Source organism: Heliconius melpomene, chromosome 6 (assembly GCF_056956725.1).
Source record: "Heliconius melpomene rosina isolate 202511_hmr_F chromosome 6, ASM5695672v1, whole genome shotgun sequence".
Taxonomy (NCBI): Eukaryota; Metazoa; Arthropoda; class Insecta; order Lepidoptera; family Nymphalidae; genus Heliconius; species Heliconius melpomene.
In genome coordinates, this window is record NC_140394.1 from 8,237,326 (window position 1) to 8,251,854 (window position 14,529).

The 14,529-nt window shown below is 32.5% G+C and overlaps 1 protein-coding gene across 2 annotated transcripts in view; it reads right to left on the reverse strand.

The window, feature by feature from the left end:
* LOC146538349 (uncharacterized) overlaps nucleotides 1-14,529 on the reverse strand; it is a 40,673-nt gene that overhangs the window by 13,255 nt on the left and 12,889 nt on the right. Inside the window, exons 1-2 of one of the 2 annotated variants that reach the window (XM_085186375.1) lie at nucleotides 10,952-11,069; nucleotides 10,592-10,864 (exon numbers count right to left, since the gene is read on the reverse strand). The gene's annotated coding sequence lies outside the window, so the exon portion shown is untranslated. Of the gene's footprint in view, nucleotides 1-10,591; nucleotides 10,865-10,951; nucleotides 11,070-14,529 lie in introns of those variants that run through there. The other variant, XM_085186373.1, reaches the window with a different exon arrangement.

Below are 14,529 nucleotides of genomic sequence, written 5' to 3' on the forward strand. Positions count from 1 at the left end.
CCGACACCCTGTGATGGTTTTTCAAGTCCCAGGACTACAAATATTACTCTTTCTTCATTTTTTTTTCTGTAATGTAATCATGAGTAACCCTTCTGTGAATTACAGTTTAAGATTGAAACATACCTGCACCAGTTTTCTATAAAATATCGTGTTTTTGCCAAACATTAAATTCAAAATATTTACTACACTCAACTTTAACCGAGTGTACTATAAAAAAAATGTACTACACTGTTTTTGCAAGTAACTTTAAAAGTTGGCGCATTTAATCTGGATTCCGAAATGGTCCGACACTTCTTGGATTACTTCTTTGTTGAAGAGAGAAAAATCTAAATACACGATAATCGGGATGACGTTCAACGTTTTGGTATCTTTTCCGATACATTCTAGCTGCAGCATTAGCGTTACATAACCATTCTACATGAATGAAATGCATATTGGCAATGTGTCAAAGACCGAGTATATGGCCTGCGAGAGCCCAGACTCGAGCACTATCCTTATAAGTCCTGGGCCAGCTCCTAAGTCGGAAAACGTTTGGACGGTATCTTGCGATCACAGACGACACCAGTGACCTCCCGCCACTTAGCCCAGGCAACGCTTATCCGACCATGGAGATCGTGATCGATGCCTCCAGACGCGTGCATGACGGATCTAAGATACCTGAACTTTTTCGACTTAGGGGCTGACCCAGGACTTATAAGGATAGGGTTCGAGTCTGGGCTCTCGCAGGCCATATACTCGGTCTTTGACACATTTCATTCGTTTTATCGTTGGCTCCTGGGACACCCTGTATATGTATACATAATATTTATTTATTATTTAATACATATATGAGAAGAAAATGAAAAGTAACAAATATTTTAAAAATTTGCAATGAAGTAACTAACTACTCATAACATCCTCATTTTAAATAAAATGTGACTTTTTCGTTTTCTGAGAAACTACGAAAGGAATAGAATAAAGATTTTTGTAATTATATAGAAATATCCTGAACGAGAAAATTGTAGGTATCATTATGAAAATAAGTTATAAATGAACCAAGGCTATTTCCATAATGTTGAAAGAGTATTCCGCGGTTTTTTCTAAATTATATGTTTTTTTCTGCTTTTCCCCATAGCTGCAGGGCAAGGAGAGGTAACCAACTGTCCATTTTCCGAGATATTGCGTTTTATGTACCAAAGTGGGAACATGAAAATAATTTAAATACTATAATTCAAAATATAAACATGGTGATTTCTACATATATAATACCAATGTAATGAGGTAAATTATGTACTTTCAAATTATATATTTCGATATGCAAAATTCCCAACGAAACGCTGTTTACTTTTACTTGCGAAATGTATTTGTCATTTCTTTAAATAAACATACATACATTGAGACTATTTATTGAGTATATTTTATTTAACTCTGTGAGTTAAATAAGATTAAACAAACAATTCTATTCAAGAAATGTTCATATTCATAATAAAATATTATTTTTACAATTACAATTAATTTTCTTACATATTAAATAAAAGAATAAAAAATTATATTAATAACTAAGAAAGTAAAGTCATTTTAGTCATATTTTAAATAAGAAATATATGTAAATTTTATATTATTGCGGCGTACACGCGATAATTCAATCGGCGATTGTTTTCTCGAATTTGTACCTACTCGGAGAAATAACGATTACCTTTATAGAGGTGTGAATATATAAATAACTGTATCTATACAATATAAGATAATTTATTTTTTTAAATGTTAATAGTAAAAGAACACTTATTATACGCCATCCATATTCCGGAAGGTCATACGGACGAAGAAAATAACTTCAAGGTAACTTTAGTGACGGAAGAAGTAGCTCTGGCAAGGGCGCTGTCTCTTGATAACAATGCGAATTATTAAGATTGTCCTGTTGTGTTCTTTGACCCTGTCGCTAATATTGGCCAAGGTGTAATGAAGTCAAGCGATACAATTTATATCTTTTAAATCTATAAATAATTGCCTTATACAGATTTTATTCAGGAAGTATACATTTAATATCATCATCATTAAAAAAGCGCGAGTCGGGCTCGCCCACCGAGGGTTCCGTACAGAAATTGGAGATCTCGAGCTTTTTCTGATTCAAGCTTAGCTTAGCCAGAGCCCTTTCATCTGATACGTTACTTGAACTAGCGACTTTAATACCAAATTGTGGTCACCTTTTAAGGCTTTTTAGGATTTAATCACAATTTTTTTTAAGTAAATGGAGAAATACGTTATTTTCAGGGTCATGGGGCCATAGATCTGAGTATATGTTTTGAATTTCAACTCGATGTCTAGAAGCGATTCTGAGATAAAGGCTCTTGACAGACAGACGGACGGACATCACAGTGATCTTATAAGGGAGTTCCTTTTTCCTTAAAAGATACGGAACCCTAAAAAGAAAACCTTGAATATGATTCAGAATATTCTTAATAAGTTTTTCAAAATAAAAATACGTTTCTTCAAGCATGTATAAGTAAATCACAGTTCACAGCAGTTAAATAAATCATAAGAAGACGAATGAGCATATTCTCTAACGAATTTAATAGCTCTATGATATCACCGAGATGCGCGGGCGCGCCTGTGGCCCACATATCGCGTTCTATTTATCGCCACTCGGCTCGAGCGTTCTCTATAATTAGGATAGGTATTGTTTATTAAGTTCGACTAACTTTTACGAAAATATTGTTTCCTGTATTTATTTAATCTTATACATATCAATATCTAAATTACATTTTAATCAAAATATATAAGTAAGTAATTAGTAAACAAAAACAAGTTAAAAATAGTAAAAAGTTTAATAACATATAATTTTTTAATCACAATTCTAATTTTATAAGCCATTATAATTCTTAATGTTAATTTATTGTTATAATAAACAAAAATTAATGTACAGAAGGGTAATTAGTAAATATTATAATATTATTTCCTCGAAGTAGCAAAAAATCTCAAACGTCATCATAGTAAAAAAGGAAATCAAAATCATATTGACGCCGTCGCGTCGTGGCATAACGCAGTTTTCTATCTATTTCATTGTCAGTTTCAAACTCTGGAGATTATTTATATAATAAACTAGCGGCCCGCTCGCGGTTTCACCCGCGTGAACTATGTTATTATTAATTTCTGTCTCCATGACTAAGTCCTAGTGACGTCTATGCAAAATTTGAGACTCCTAGCAATTGTAGTAACGAAGTTTCATACAAACTTTCGACCCCAAAAACAACCCCTTAGAAATCGAATATTGCAAATTCCCGTCTTAGCGAGCACCTACGTCCTATAAGTAACTTCTCTGCAAAATTTGAGATTCCTATCACTTGTAGTTTCTGAGATTTCGTGATGAGTGAGTGACCTTTCGATTTTATATATATAGATATAGTTTTTATATCTAGATGAAGAATATTTAAAAGAATATGGAGAAGAATAAAAAAATGCTGGCATAAATGCCGAGGTTCTGCCAACCTCGCAAGATAAATTCTCATTAATTGTATTTAAAGGACTTCACATCTGTTTGAAGTTTGAAGAAGTAACGTACGCAAATAGGTCGTGATAAAATACCTGCTGGCTATTTTAAGAATTGAAACTAGTAGAGCTATCCGTTTGGAATTTGTCCAATGTTCACATTACAAATTATGTTTATTAATGTATTGTTGTTTACTTTCTATATTGACCCTACTGTCAATTTCATATTACGATTGCTTGAAATAATAATAAATAACATTTCCGATTATTTGCTTCGATTGCGATGTAATATTTATATTTACTAAATATGCTTACGTTAAAAGCTATACATCGATCGCTAATAGTATTATAGTAAAATCTTTGATTAATTTCAAACACTTATGCCTACTTTGAGCACGTTTTCGTTAAACTGGAATACATATAATTTCTTTATTTATTCATCTATATATATAAAATCGAAAGGTCACTCACTTATCACGAAATCTCAGAAACTACATGTGCTAGGAATCTCAAATTTTGCATAGGAGTTATTTATAGGACGTAGGTGCTCCCTAAGACGGGAATTTGCCATATTCGACGTCTAAGGGCTTGTTTTTGGTGTTGAAAGTTTGTATGAAAATTCGTTATTACAAATGCTAGGAGTCTCAAATTTTGCATGGACGTCACTTATAGGACGTAGGTACTCATGGAGACAGAAATTAATAATAACGTTGTTCACGCAGGCGAAGCCGCGGGCGGGCCGCTAGTAGAATATATTTCCCATTTGGAGTATAATAAAATACAGTTTTTGGACAGGTTAGACAAAATGAAGTATTAAGATATCAGCAACCTGCAATTTGTCCTTGTCTTAGTGCGGTAAAATATTTACTCACTTATAAAAAATATTTAAGTTAATTTCTTTATGCTTCTACGCTACATATGTAGCGAATGAATAATACAAAACCTATCGAAGTTTCCTCTTCCCCCATCGCTGCAACAGTCGTGACTTTCAGACATCGTCAGTTCGATCGCGTCTTGTGACATGCAAGCGAGTTGTTTTCCTTCTGTTTGTGTGTCAGTGGGTCAATAGCTGGTTACTGAATTTTGAAGCAATACTAAAACCGGTTCGTAAATTACATTAGCTAAGCCTAACTCGAATGCAGAGATATCGTGAATGCGAACCGTCAAGGTTTCCACGAATCAGTGCTCTTTATTTAAAGAAATATTGAACGAACGACACGACCAATTTAACATCAATTAAATAATATACCATATTTCATGATATACTTTTAATATTTACTTATTCATTTGCAATTGAAAATGAATGCCAGAAGCCAGCACGTTACCGAATATAAACTTGGAATTTCAAAACATTTGTATATTTCAAAAGTCCAGTTGATACATAAAACATTAGTTCCGGAGTTCAAGCCGGCGATTACGCAAATAGATATGAAAATCGTGGATAGCAGATAGCAACGACACGATAAAGATCATAGTTGTGCAAACGAGCCGGGCCGAAAGTGGGTCAGCGGGCCAATGTCACTAGCCTGCCCGCTCGTTCTAAATGCAATAAATATTACACTATTATCTAAAGAATTGCTTCAAAAACTATATATTTTTCGTATATTGTATGGTCAAAGATTTTCGGTTTTGAGGATTGCGAAATCCTTACATTATACAAAATTTAGACTCAGGTTTAATCAATTCTGTCTAGTTTCCATGCTAAAATATTATACTATTTTTCAAAAGACCAAGTTATGAATTAATTGTTGTTATTTTACTATTAATATACTTTCACCGTCAGTGAGTGTATGTTGGAATCTAACTTTAACTATGGAGACTATCTTCTGGAGATTGACATGTTTAAGGCAATAAATCTCCAGAATCCAGATGTCTTGAACTTCACTACTAAGTCAGCTAAAACTTGTTCAAAGATTTAAGACAAATGTGACCAAAATATCGAAGTACTTAATGCATATATGTATGTGCATGTTTTTTTTCCATTTTCATGCTCTTATTGTGCTTAAAGAACCTATTGTCAAGACACTTAATTCTCCGTTTCCGTCCGATTTTGAAACATTGTATTTCCAGTGGCAAACTCATAGCCGCGCTATGTCTTGTCAGGGCGGGGAAATAGAAATGAGTTATTCCCACAAATGGGGTCGAACCCACAACGGATAATGAATTTAAAATATATATATCTACTTTACATATACATATACATACTTATTATAAATATAGCTACAGGCGTAGTAGGATACGAAGAACAAATTATGCATAACAACACTTATTCGATAACGGTAATAATAATATGAAATTAATAACCTATATACATATATAACTATTCTACATATATCAATTGGCTATTTTATTTTTGATCGTGGTATTATTTGGTGACTAACACTACGGGTCGGGTTACGCGGAATACCAACGGACGGCCACTTCTCAAAATTGATGATTAATATAGTATTTCATTGTTTACATTCTTGTGTGACAAAATATTATAGTTATCCTAAAAGTTTGGAAATCCATAGGAAGTTTTTAGAATTAAGTGAATTTCCGGAAATATGTTTCAAATGAAAATGTTATGAATTGAAGCATTCAATTCTAGTCCAATATCTCCGTAACAAGCTTTTAGAGGAACCCACCAGGAATTAAAAAAAAATGATTGGATATAAATACTTAATCTATGTTCATATAGCGGGATTAAAGTAAAACATTAGAATACATTTCAATCTGTCATGTCGATATGTCTTAAACATTTTTTGGTAACAGTATAAGTTGGCATAAGTAATTTTAAAATAAACAACCATATTTTTAAAAAGAGTTGCCAGATAAGGTAAAACTCACTGTTACTTCACACATATTCCGTTCCAAAATCCCAAAAAGATAAAAACATTAACCTGTACACGAAGTATTAAAGAAGTATGTATATATATCTACATATATAAAATCGAAAGGTCACTCACTCATCACGAAATCTCAGAAACTACATGTGCTAGGAGTCTCAAATTTTGCATAGGAGTTATTTATAGGACGTAGGTGCTCGCTGAGACGGGAATTTGCAATATTCAACTTCTAAGGGTTTGTTTTTGGGGTTGAAAGTTTGTATGAAACTTTGTTACTAATGATATTTGTCTTTGTCATTCGTTACTAAATGCGTCTACGCATTACGGAGTCTCAAATTTTGCATGAACGTCATTTATAGGACGTAGGTACTCAGGGAGACAGAAATTAATAATAACGTAGATCACGCGGGCGAAGCCGCTGGCGGGCCGCTAGTATTTAATATAGGTATATTAACAATGTAAGTAGTACAAACGTAAAGTATTCGATACGTAATAATCCGCAATCGAACGGCGAGCCAGGCGTGCCGGCCGAGCACCAGCGACGCGGAAGTTGTGGTGAAAGTGCGCTGCGGTGAAAGCGTTTACCTAATCGCGGCCGCAGTTACATCAGATGTGAAAGTCAATGTTATAGGCACGGACCGTACTAATACTTTATATATACATTTATATATATAACACTAAATTTTATTTAATAAATACGAAAAAATAGCTCTTTAATATGCAATTGTATTAAAAAACTAAACACCTTTGAGACACACCCTTGTGCTCCTGTGCTTTGCTGCCTCAATAATAATAATAATATACGTCATTATTTATATTACTTCATATGTTAGTAAACAGAAGTGTATTACGAAAATAATAAATTTCTTGTTAATCTCACTTGAACCTAATAAGAATCACATCAAATGTTAGTAAGATAATACTCATATAATAACCTATAATGATGAAACGAGCAACGAATAGGAAAAAGCAGGAACGGGAAAATATTGAAATAAGTTCCGTTGACTCATTTAGAAAAAAAGCTCAGTTTTATGGTTAACCTATTATTTAAAAAAATGGAAAACCGCTTTTTTTCCATTTTCATATAATATATACATATCTTATTACAGAAATCGACACCCGCACGTGACAATACGATTACAGATAGCAGCTTTGAATACTCAGCTATGAACTCTTTTAATAATATCACGTTCTGCTAAATAACTTTGCAGTAATCTATTACAAAATTATTATTTCATAATTGTATTTTATAATTTAAATAAAAATGAAAATTTATTACTTTTAATTGTTACAATTATATATTATACAATACTTTAAACTTTAAAATTGTTTTCTAATTCATAAATATTAAAAAGAATGTAGAGAAAGCGGAGGGGTGTTATCTCTAGAAACCTTTGCGACCAAATGATAGAGTATCTAAGTAGGTCATGAGAGACGTACATAAACTTGTGACTAGCGAATCTACTGAAGTACTTGGTACTTGGACGTATTATTTACTTTATATTATATATCGCGTTTATTTTACTTCATGGTCTTATTAACAGGAATATATAGAGTTCTAAGGATCAACTAAATAAGGTAGAATAAATTACATTCCAGTTTGCATAATATGTATGAAAACAAACCACTTATCTTCAGAATCCTTGGCCTAAATTTAAAATAGATAATTGTTATCGCGTGACCCGCTATTGTTAATGTCTATACTAATTTAAATTGTACATAATTTCAATTTCCCGTATTGAAGACGCCGTACGAATGTTAAATGTCATCGTTTTATAAATACGTTTTACATATAAAATTTCCCCTAGTATGAAATATTTAGCGAGTCGGTCTTGTATTGTACGAGGTGAATCACCGCGTCCTACAGGCAAGGCTTGCTTGTTATTTTATTACGATATTCTCGTTAAAGTACTTTCCATGTTGTTAATATTCATATGTTTATCCTTATTTTTTATCTTAATGCATCTCTTGCATTGTATGTTGTAATTGGAGAGAATTTGTGACACATCAGGCCATTTTCCTCTCACCTTACGGAGAACTAATTCTTTACCAGATTTTAAATATGTAAAACAGGTGAACCAAGTATTATTATTATGACACGATAGACACGTCCTTGTCTACAATCCACCATCTTTAAGAAAAGACTTATCAAATTAACATACTTTACGGAGAATACGAGACATCATGCTAATTTTATACAAAGCTGATTCATCCATTTCCTTTTCAAAGAATCACAAAACACTTTTAACGTGAATTATGAGAAGTCGATGTTAAAACGCTTTAAAAAAGCGTTAAGCCCAGTTATTATGATTGAAACTGTTGTTTCTTAAGTAGATTTAACGAGTCGCTTCCTCGTCGGCAGCGATGGTAGGAAACGCAGCCGCCCGCGAGTGCGCCTTGACCTAGTTGTTCTATGCCTCTCTACATCTAACTCTCGCAACCACAAGGCGCATTCGATCTTAGCATCGGCTGAAAGTGACCAATAAATATATTTTATATCTATTTTAATGTATACGACTTTAGCTTTCGTAATATTAGTGTTTCTGTTAATAGTAAACTTCTTTTAGCTTTTTACACGAACCCAAGTGTAGATTCTTCAAATCAATAAATAGGTTTTATATATTTTTTTTCAATGAAAAGATTTTGCTTAAAAATCGTATTTGTACAAAGGTTATTATATTTTGCTAAACTTATTATAGATATTTAGCATTAGCCTTTTTTTAATATATATCTATATATAAGACATCACACATTCAATGCCCTTGAGAGCAGATACTCGATGTCCAAAAAATAGAAGTTAGTCGGGCTTAAATTACAAGACGGATATAATTTCGACCATGACTTCTAGATGTAATTGACCTCTGAATATGAATTATGATCTTAATAATCGCATACTTGCCGTCAATAAATATAATATTAAATTTCCTCATTGCGTTATTAAAGAAGTAGAAATATTTAGTCTCGATTGTATATTTAAATTAAAAAAAAGATTTTTTTTCTGTATTTTACTTATTTTATGTAGGTATAAATTTTAAAAATATATTTTTAACAGTTAAATTTACGATACATGACAGGCACCCACTATCAAAGCATGTAATAAAATGATATCGTTAACGTTATCCACGTTTTAATTCTTATTCCATTTAATGACCTTCGAATAAAATAAGGTTATCGAGTCGATATTTATTATGATATAAAAAACAGAATTAAAATAAAAAATAATAACGAGATTTTGTTTATAAATGTATATAACTACAGAAACAGATAAAATATTTTGCATAACAATAACAAAATAATAAAGAAAGAGAATGTTAATTTTAACTGTGAATTGGAGATGAGATGATCTTTATTTAATGTTTTTATTAATTATTTTTCATATAATTATAATATATTTTTATTTAATTTTCAATCTGTTGACAGAAACATCAACATCTAAAATTTGTCTGTATTCTAGGAACACTCACGTGTTGGACACATACATATTATTTACGTGTAATGTTCCAAAATTAGTAAATTTAAAACGAGGTCGCGTTTTACGTCTCTTTCGACTTCCTGAGAATACATAAGACTTTATGCTCGTTCTTTAAATAATATTACAATAATATTTTTAATTATCGTTTTTGTTACTAGATATTTATTAATGTTAAAAAAAGAACAACGACACTTTGTTCGGGAAATTGCATACAATGTAGGTGCTCTACACCTGCGCGGACGCTACGATGAAAGCTAATAAATATATTGCCGTCACGCAGAAGACTATTTTAAAAGGTACCTGGTATCTTTTTTCAGCTTAAACTTGAATAAGTAAGTTTAAATATATATAAATAATACATGTGAAAACATTTAAAATATACAAAAGAACAGAGTTTTTTTTATTATTCAAATTTTATGTAAAAATGTTATACAGAATTTTACATTATTTAACATATTATTGGTGTAATTAAATTTGATATTTATTTAAAAATTGAGATTTATTCCCTTCCTTGTACCTTGATGATGATAATTAAGTGTAATTTTCTAGATAATTAAAGTTTTTAAATGGAAAGCGATCGCGTTTACGATTCGCGGAAGAAATTGTGATCTGAATATTCAGATTTACGTTCATGTACCTCGCTTTCCAAGAACATAATACATACAAAGTATAGCGGCAGCTTTTTCACTTGTTAAAATATTGTATTTACTAAGTTACAACACAAAGAGCACGCAACAAAAGAATAAATATTGTTTTTTAATTATCTTGTTCCTTATTAAAAAATATAAAAAAAAGCAAATGGAATATACTATTAGTAGGTACTTACAATTGCCATCGAGCTGCTTAAAATCCAAATGGTTAACAATCCATTAACTAATGACACAAATCACTTATTTGCGATACACAATAACAGGATAGTTGTCGTCGTTGCGTACCGACACTTCACTGATGTACAAACGGCACTCACTTCGATCCCGTGCGATACACTGGCACCGTCAAGTTAATTTAAATATACACTAACGTTTATTCAATAACAGTATAAATATGGTTACATAAAACTACACACACCGTATCTGGGCTCACACCCAGTTCCAAGTACCTGTAACAAAGCAAAGCCATAGTAAGTTTGGTCATTCAAAACTGTTAGGAAATCTTCAAGATATTGAAATACACTGTCGAAACTCACATAAATAGTAATAAAATAAAGTAAGCACTGTAATTAAGTGGGACGTATAGTATTTCGTTGTGAGCGAGCTCTGAAACGTACTATCAAGAAACTGTCTGAACGCTGACTGGCACTGGCAGCGCGACGGGGCACGCGGTGGGAGGGGAGAACAGACGGAGGACAGATCGAGGGAGGGAGACTGTCTGGTCGACTGGTTGGTCGACCTATTGGCACGGCACACACACAAACACTAATATACTGTCAGTAAAGTTTCTAGGCTGATTTATTTCACGCCTACCGTAACACGAACAAATAAAGATAATATAAAAATTTATTGAAAATGTTTCAGAATCACTTGTTTCTACTGTTTGTGCTATGAGACAAGAGATAGAGTCATCGTAGTTGCTGCAGTGTTGCAGACTGCTAGCCGCAACCTTCAGGAGTTCTCATGGCCACGCATTCGAGCGTAAAGGTCATCTCGCAATGTTGGTAACAAATAAAAATATTTTACAAATTGTTCTTTATCGAGGCCTCTACCTGAGAAGCGACACTGCCAGGATTCACGCATAGATAGATACGAACCATGTCGCTGATAAGACCGGTTATCCGAAACCTATTGAAGGAAACGCCAACGAGATAAACGGAGTTGATAAGTTAAATACGTAAGCAAACACAAGGCGCTGAAGGGCGCGCAAAGTTTATCATATAAAATTATCAAATGTATTAAAGAAACATCTGAACAGGTCCACTTCCTACTTTACTGAATTCATCGTAGCAACCTTGTACACGTTAACGATATGTTATATAAAATATACATTTATTGGAGCTAATTTACGTAGATAATGTTCCTAAAATTTCAAAATTACCTGAATAGCTTCGTGCCTTGTTTGCTTCCGTATTATATCTTTAATTTGTTAATCCTTATTAAGATTTTTTTTATAACTATTTCTTGAAAAATAGTATAACGATTTACTTGTTCTAAGTAGAATGTTAAGTAATATGTATTTACATGTTATGTTTTTGAGTTGTTAGGTAAATTAAGCTTTTAAATTACTCGTTTGTGTTGTTCCTGTGTTGGCCGTATATCGCTATATATGATCATAAGAAAATGTCGACGTTATACATAGAATTTCCAAAAAAGTTACGTAGAATTTATTCTTATAGTTTACTATATGTATAATAAAAGTCTTTTTTACGGTAATGCTTGTTTAAGCGACTACGCGCAGAGATAAATAAAAATAAATGTGCGGATAATCTTCGTGGGGGTAACGCACTTGTTTGGTTCTGTGCGTCTTTCCCTCTCGCACTCGACTCGTTCAGGTTTTTTTTGCTTGTATACCGAGTCATCGCCTTACCAGTTCTTTATTTTTAATGGCAGCTACATAACTCGTGGCAAATGGCGAACCTTTCACTAAACGAATAGCATCAGATTTCTTAAGAAATTTGTGTAATTGTGAAATACAAATTACAAAGTGCTAACTACTAAACTTTTTAATAGAACCTAAGCGCGGTGCTGAGTTCCGTTCACTGAACACCTAATGCCAAAATTTTGCGGAAACTGGGGAGCAGAGTGTCTTAACAGTAGGCTACAAAAACATATTAATTAACCAGGAAGCTCTACTTACATATCGGGATCTCCTTGGCACATTGCAAAACTTTAACTCGCAAGGTTACATGCAATGCCAGCGAAGATATCGTTTTAGAGGCCGATCACGTTTTAAAGAATACTTTTTCTATTAATTTACGGTATTTATCAGTGTTGAAATACAGGTTTGCGGCTTGTGGGCACGATCTATCGCGGCTCGAACAAGACTGAGACCTGTTCAAGAGAAAGTGAGCTAGTGATTACTTTCCAGCGGTCGCGTCGTCCAGTTTAGTCCATGGTCTTTGCACTGGCCGGCGTGGGCGTCCGCAGGCTACCGTTACCCTCTTTTTGCGTAACGAGGTCACCCGTAAAGTTCACCATTTGGGCAGAACAATATAATACATTCTTTCGTTTGCTGAATCCCTATAAACATTAAAGCATACCTAAGTCTTACATAATACGGCAAATTGTACTAATAGCTGACATTAAAATAAAATAAAACAAGGCAATTAAAAGTTATATAAACAAGTTATGTAGAGTAGTTTATCATAATTTTATAATTCCATATTTATAATAATTATGCGTACATTTTGCACTATTTCCTCAATTTTTTATGTAGTAGTTTCTACTTAGAAAGCTCAGTACAATAATAAAAAAATAATATTATATTACTCTATTTTATATAAACCAAAATACTTTGTGATAATAAATGGTAGCTGTGTATATTAAAATTTTCCTTACTCTATCACCGACAAACGCCGCTTTCGCTTTTAGTAGGTAGGTACTTATATTTAAGGTAAAAAGTAAGATCGATAATAAATAGAAGTAACAATATAAATAAATAAAACTAATATACCACAATGTTTTGGTATATTATAAAATAACATAAAAATTTAGTTGGTATGCCAGTTTCAGTTCATATTGTTTCACAAACAATGTGATTGTGAAACAATATAAATTGAAGTGACATATACCTTAAAATACTATCAGAATATTGATTAAACATTTATATATTAATATAGTTTTTTCTTTTAACTAAAGACAATTAATAATGGTTATCTCCATTTTTAACCTTAATAATATAGCTACTATTCATTACATTGTTTCCTAAAGTGTTAATGTGCCAAATAAGGCTTTAAGAGAGCTTAGTGGGTAGTATGTCGAGTGCTGAACGACACTGACCTAGCCTTGCCTCTCATGGACAAATAATTAGGTCAACTGGTCGATAGTTTACACTCTCTGTAAAAATATTATTTATTGTACCCGTATATGGAACTATTATGAGAAACCATTATCTTCTAAATGTTAACGAAAGTAAAGGAAAGCTTATATATATATATAAAACATTATAGGTACATCGAGTTGGTCTGGCCTGACCTTGTCTCTCACGGATACGCAATTGGGTCACGCGGTCAGCAATTTCGCACTTTTTGCATCACGCGCACTCAATGTTGCTTTCGTTGTCGTGAAACATTTTACGATTGCTTGATGGTTTGAATTCTATAAGAAAAATAAGTACGTGTAGACAAACAGAAATAAAATACAAGTAAGTAATAATATAAGAATAAATATTTTTCAGATTGGTTGAACTTTAAATTTAACTTCTTTATGTTGTGTCTACAAAAGAATTCTATTTTACATTATCACAAGTCTATAGAAAAAAAGAATATCTTTCCAATATGATATTTTTTGTGGCACGCACATGTTCACTAGAGTCGTTAGTTTTACTAACATCATCCTCAATAAATAAAGATCGAACATAGACAAGGAGATAAAAAACCCTGACTCCATAGTCGAATGCCTTTAGCTGGTCGTCGCAGGTAGAGATGAATATAAGGTGGATTGTGCAAGCCGTATGTCACTTGTAATAAGTCAAAAAGGAAAGAGATGCAAGGTGGAGACGACTATTGTTCCATTTTTTTTTTTGAATTACAAATTCGGTATTTGTGTTGAAACAGTATTGGGTATAAGGATGTCAATAAAAAAATACTTTTATATAAATACGAATCCTAAT